This window comes from Protobothrops mucrosquamatus, unplaced genomic scaffold (genome assembly GCF_001527695.2).
Source record: "Protobothrops mucrosquamatus isolate PMUCROS unplaced genomic scaffold, P.Mucros_1.0 scaffold313, whole genome shotgun sequence".
NCBI lineage: Eukaryota > Metazoa > Chordata > Lepidosauria > Squamata > Viperidae > Protobothrops > Protobothrops mucrosquamatus.
Genome location: NW_015386653.1, coordinates 259,022 through 265,536, shown reverse-complemented (window position 1 = coordinate 265,536; position 6,515 = coordinate 259,022).

Here is a 6,515-nt window from a genome sequence, read left to right as displayed (position 1 = left end):
ATCATGCTCTGAAAGATATTTGTTATTTTTTAAATGAGGCTGGGTTTCCTGTTTGAGAGAAGAAATTCAGATGCAAAAGATATTAGAAACAAGCAATCCTGTAAGTGCTATTCCTTTTCTTTTGCCAAGATTAAACATGAACAAACACAGTAGGTAGCAAATCCCATGCCTTTGCTGCCATGTGTCTCTCTCTCCATCTCTCTCTCACCTACCCAAGTCCAGTTAGCTCTTTCAAATGTCATTAAACCTGACTACCTGGGAAAATATCACAAGATCACTGCTGCTGAGCTGCTCCTGACCCTATGATATTTATGTTTATAAAAGAACTCTTCAAAGAAGATATAAAAGGGGATTTCTTCAGCTCCCATAAGCTTATGAAATTCGGTTGTATTACTTCTAGAATAACCTCAACTCTTATTGACTGCAGACAACTGATAACGCATTTCCCGGAAAGTAAGACCTACCCCGAAAATAAGCCCTAGCTTGTTTTATGGGAGTGGGCCTAATATAAGCTCTACCCCAAAAATAAGCCCTAGTTTGGGGGCGAGGCACACGCCTAAAAATTAAGCTAGGGCAAAGGGGGGATGGAGCTGCCCCACGTACCCTGCACCCACTTACTGACATCATAGAATGAGTTAAAGTATGCTTCCAAATGAACTTTTATTTCTCAGCTTTGTTATTTAGTAAATTAAAGTATTTATATACCGTAGATAAAAATAGACTAAGGTGACTTTTAAAAAAATACTTAGTAAAATAAATAAAACTAGAGATGCTGTGTAGTTCACTATACAGAAATGTTTATTAAAATATAAATTATTATATTTTAACTGGTTAACTTTTAGCTTATATTTCAAATGGTTCCATAAAATATATTACAAAAAAGAAACATTACAATTAACATGTTCAAAACAAACAAAAATGGATTGTTTGTGCTCTAACAATACCGCCCCCCCAAAAAAAATATCCCCAGGAAATAAAAAACTCCATTATTCCAGATACAAAGGATTGGATTTCAGAGATTTAGCCATTTTTCAGAAAATGAAATATTTGATTAATCAGAAACTGCTGCATTATCTTTCCATTTGAGAAAATTTTTTGAACAGCCTTCATTAATATTCAAAGCTTAGTTTTGCTTTTAAAAGCTTTTAAAAAAATCAGGTGAACCTGAGATATGATTGTAGTTAAGTTTAACTTGTTTTGTATGTGTTTTTTATGTATTTCGTTTTTGTTTAAAGTTTTTTTTATGTAAGATAGAGTTTGGTTTTTTTTGTTTTTATGTTAATATGTTTGAAAATGGATCAATAAAAATGTTTGGAATAAACAATAAAAGATGCAGGAAATGCATAAAAATGCTAATTAAAAGCAACCAGAGAGATTGCAAAGAAAATATATAATGAATTAACTATTCATGATCTGTGTGAATCACATTTTTTTCTTACATGTTAAAAAAAGTTGTTCAACTTCAAAGATTTGCTTTGGGATGGGGAAAAGGATTTTGCCCAGAAAAAAAAAATGTCAAGGATGACAAATTGAGCATTATTAGGAAAAGAATCACCATGTAAAAAAATTGCCACCAGCATGGAGAAACTCGATAGAACTACAAATCTGCTGTTATTAGTAACATGCCAAAATCTGTAATTTCTCTTCACCTATTAAAAAAGGCTGTCAAATTCTCTTCAGATTTCTTTGGAATTTCTTTCCTCCAAACTTATCACTGCAAAGTGCTGAGTTTGTTTCCCCCCCCCCCAGTTAGGCATCTATACACCCTTCTGCAGCCTATCCAGCTGATATGAAAAGGTGCCATGTAGTAGATCCCACATTATGTCTTTCCTTGGTTTTTAACTGCACAGTTGATGGCAAGGAGGATGCAGATCTCTAGTGAGGTGATGGGATAATGAAAGACCGAACAGTTGCATACATCAAGGTCACCATGCCATTATAATATGTGTAGATCACATTAGCCATGAGAACTGCTTGGGGGGAAAAAAGTACAGAGAGTTTTCAGCCCAGCTTTTTGTCTCTCTGGTCTGGTATGAAAAACCCAGTTTGGGTTGACCATAAAATATGAAGTCATAAAGAAAAAGAGGCTTCATTCTTACTGCTTCTGAATCACAAACCAAGGTACACCAAGATTAAGTCCCTCCTAACTTTTTTTTCAAGTTTTCTGACAGTTTCATATAATTTGACAGAAATGAGAAACTTTATATTATTTAAGGTGTGGTTTAAAGAACCTTTAAGCAAGAGAACATGCTCCAAAGAGCATAACCAGTGCTCTTCAACATCTTCATCAGCGATCTGGACGAGGGGATAGATGAGGAAATCATCAAATTTGCAGATGACACGAAGCTGGCAGGAATAGCCAACACTCCAGAAGGCTTAGGATACAGGAGGATCTGGACAGACCTGAACACTGGGCGCTATCTAACAAAATGAAATTCAATGGTGAAAAAAGTAAGGTTCTATATTTAGGCAAGAAAAACCAAATGTACAGGTATAGTATAGGGGGTACCTTGCTCAATAGTAGTAACTGTGAGAGGGATCTTGGAGTCCTAGTGGACAATCATTTAAATATGAGCCAGCAGTGTGCTGCAGCTGCCAAAAAAGCCAACACAGTGCTAGGCTGCATTAACAGAGGGATAGAATCAAGATCACGCGAAGTATTAATATCACTTTACAATGCCTTGGTAAGGCCACACTTGGAATACTGCATCCAGTTTTGGTCACCACGATGTAAAAAAGATGTTGAGACTCTAGAAAGAGTACAGAGAAGAGCAACAAAGATGATTAGGGAACTGGAGGGTAAAGCATATAAGGAACGATTACTGGAATTGGATATGTCTAGTTTAATGAAGAGAAGGAAGAGGGGGGACATGATAGCAGTGTTCCAATATCTCAGGGGCTGCCATAAAGAAGAGGGAGTCAAGCTATTTTCCAAAGCGCCTGAAGGCAAGAAAAGAAGCAACAGGTGGAAACTAACCAAAGAGAGAAGCAACCTAGAACTAAGGAGAAACTTCCTGACAAGTTAGAACAATTAACCAGTGGAACAACCTGCCTCCAGAAGCGGTGAATGCGCCAACACTGGAAGTTTTTAAGAAGAAAGTGGACAGCCATTTGTCCGAAATGGTATAGGGTTTCCTGCCTGAGCAGGGGGTTGGACTAGATGGCCTCCAAGGTCCCTTCCAACTTTATCATTATTATTATTAACTCTGGCTGAAAAGCCCTCCCACTTGTAAAACTTTTTTTTTTTGGCACAAGATTGAGGGGGGAGAAGTAGAGTCTTCTCAAGGCACATTATGGAAACAAAACAAAAACCAGCAGGCATTTTTTTCATCATATCACACAAAGGCAAAAGAAAGTAAATGTGGATATGCTTATTACAAAAAACAGACACGTTCAAAGTAACTGAAAGGCTGGGCTGGGACTTGACAAAGTTAATGTGATATGGCGTTCCAAAGATATTTGAAACAGAGATTATGTTATAAAGGCTATTAACCAGTATGTTCTGATTAAAAAAACAGACGCAAGCAGAATCCTCCCCCCTCTTTTTTCATGTTACCAAAAATAATTAAAATATGGAGGAAAATTTGTAAGTGAAAATCAGATAGGAATGACTTGATGGGATGTGCAATGCTATTTGTCAAAACAAGTGAGACTGTCTGTAAATTACTGTCATTACTGAATCAAATGGCACAGAACTGATTACTTCTGTGTGTCTGGAATTGAACTGTAAATTGATAGTCATTATCATTGTTGAGCTTGTCACTATTCATGCTGCCAATATCACTGGGGGGAAAAAGAGTAAATCTTTAAAAATTATTCTCAAGTACTTGTTACGTGGTTCTCTTCTTTGGCACTGTAAATTTCAAGGACAGAGAAAAGGGCAATTGGGATAATTCAGTTCAAACTACACAGCCATTTCTACTTTTGAGTAAAAACAAAAAAGATGGCTAAACAGGGAGGTATGTTTTGTTTGATTTTTGAAATAGCATGAAAGTCTTTTGAAATGACTGTCTAGAATAGAAATAAGGGGTACCATTCTTTCATATTTGTTTCTAACTGTATTGCTTTTGCAATGAGCTGTACTGAATGATTATACTTCATTGTGCTAGTGAGTCTTTCAAATGTAATGCAATAGCTTGCAGCCAGATTTAGAACAGACCCACTGAAACTTATGGAATGTAAGTTATTCACAGCAAGCTTTTAATTCTTATGATTATACACACATGCACAAACAGTAACCACACTATTTCCTTCCAGGGTAAGCATTGTGAAGCAATAGAAAAACAATACGTAATTGGCAAATAAGTAATATATAGAATTCCATATTCATATTTTATCATCTCTAAAGTTTGTGGTTAATATATAGTCACACATAAATAGGCCAACAGATGAAATCTTCTATAGGTGTGAACCAGTAAATTAATCAGAAGAATATGTCATATGTTAACAGCAGGTGGTTTTCACATAGGCAATATGTGAGTCCTGAGATACCTAGCCCGCTTGTTTTATTGCATGCTAAAATGAGCAAGAGCAGAGCTCAAGTGTATCTGCGAGTCACTGATAATGCCAAATCAAAGTAATAAGAGCCCTTTGAGACCTTGTCTTCTAATATTTATTCTGACCATAATAAAGCTGACTTTGCAGTTCTACAGATCTTCCTCATGGGATTATGAGTCCCTTGTGCTAAACAATAAGCAGAGAGATGGATTACACAGGAAGCTATATCAGCAGGAAAGGGAAAGGAGGTCATAAAATTTTTCAAGGGTTTGCAGCTGAATAGCTTCTTGTGGATTTTATGAAGAATAAATGAATCAGAGAGCACTCCTTCCCCAAAACACTTTCGACTTATCATGATTATAAGGACATGCCATTTAAGCCAAGTCTCAGAATCACACATCCATTTTCAGTATCAGGTAAGAGGAAGCAGAAGGCATCTATATTATTCTGCAACAAGTTAGATTTCTCACACACAATCACTGTCTGGCTTGATTCACTAGTTTGTTATTAGTGACATTAAAGCTGCAGTTTGTTATAATATTCAATCTCTTTAAGTCTACTCAATCTTTTTTTAAGTCTACTCAAAAGCAAATCCCACTGAACTTACTTGAACTGCAGACTTAATCATTGCTCCATTATATGTAACTCTTGGGGGGGGGGAATCTGATGCTACATGGGTTATTGGATTATTTTTGCATAATCTACTATTCCTAGGAATTTCTGTTCTGCTTCATTTGTAAGATAACAAATCCCCAGAGTCTGTTTAGATGCTAAATTATAAGAAAATTCTATACCACTTATTCTGCCTTTCATTGTAAGAAACTAACCTCCTCTCAACTTTTAGTGTTTCTTGCACGCCAGTATGGGACAGCAGCAGAAGAGGAAGCTTCAGCAGAAAATGCAGCAGGTGACTCCAGTAGCCATTTTACTTCCTCCGGAGATAGAGATAGAACTCAGAAATAGTCAGCAATTGATAGAACATCCTTCTCCCTTATAGACCGAGACTGAACATGTCAAGGTCCCAGCAGCAGTTCAGGACTGCAGCCAATAATACTTGACTGAAACTCTGAAGTCACAACAAGCCAGCAAAATCTAAGATGGCTAAAAATGTGGTTATAGCTCAAGCTGAGGAGTTTCCACAATCACTGGAATATTGTTAAAACAAATATGACTTCTAAAGACTCATTTGTATGACAAAGCTATGAATTTGTGTCCATTTTTCAACGCAATAGTGTAAAACTTCAAAGACTTTCTTAGGGTAAAACAATCAAAAGCTGTACAACCACAAACTCACGAATTTCCATTTGAAGACATAATTTTACTGTTCTGTCAGGAAGCTGTCCTACAAAGCGTCTACTACTAAAGTGTCACCTCCACTCCAAAGATACTATGTAAAATGTCTAGGTGCTAGTAGACTGCATAGTAAAGTCACCAGTTTGTCTCAGTATTAACAAGGGGACATCATTCCCTACCATGACTTGGCAAGTTGGAGAACCAGAATGGAATAAACAGAAACACATAAACAGGGAAGGCAAAGGAACACAGAGAAGAAGTTCAACAGTTACCAAGGAAAAACTAAGCAGTGGCATTAAAAGTGATATCTGGGGTATGAGCTCTCAGATTTCATATATAGAAACCCATCCCTACTTCAACCCAATTTATCTTTATTTCAATATCTTAGAAGGAATGTGGAATTTTAGATGCTGTTATAAGTTAATGGTTACCATACAAAAGTCTTTTTCTGATCTATTGTAAGACATGATCGATCTACCAGAAAATACCTACCTACAATACTTTTATCTTTTATACATGATAATAGTAGTAGTAGTAGTAGTAGTAGTAGTAGTAGTAGTAGTAGTAGTAGTAGTAGTAGTAGTAGTAAAGTTGGAAGGAACCTTGAAGGTCATCTAGTCCAACCCCCTGCTCAGGCAGGAAACCCTATACCATTTCGGACAAATGGCTGTCCAGTCTCTTCTTAAAAACTTCCAGTGTTGGAGCATTCACCGCTTCTGGAGGCA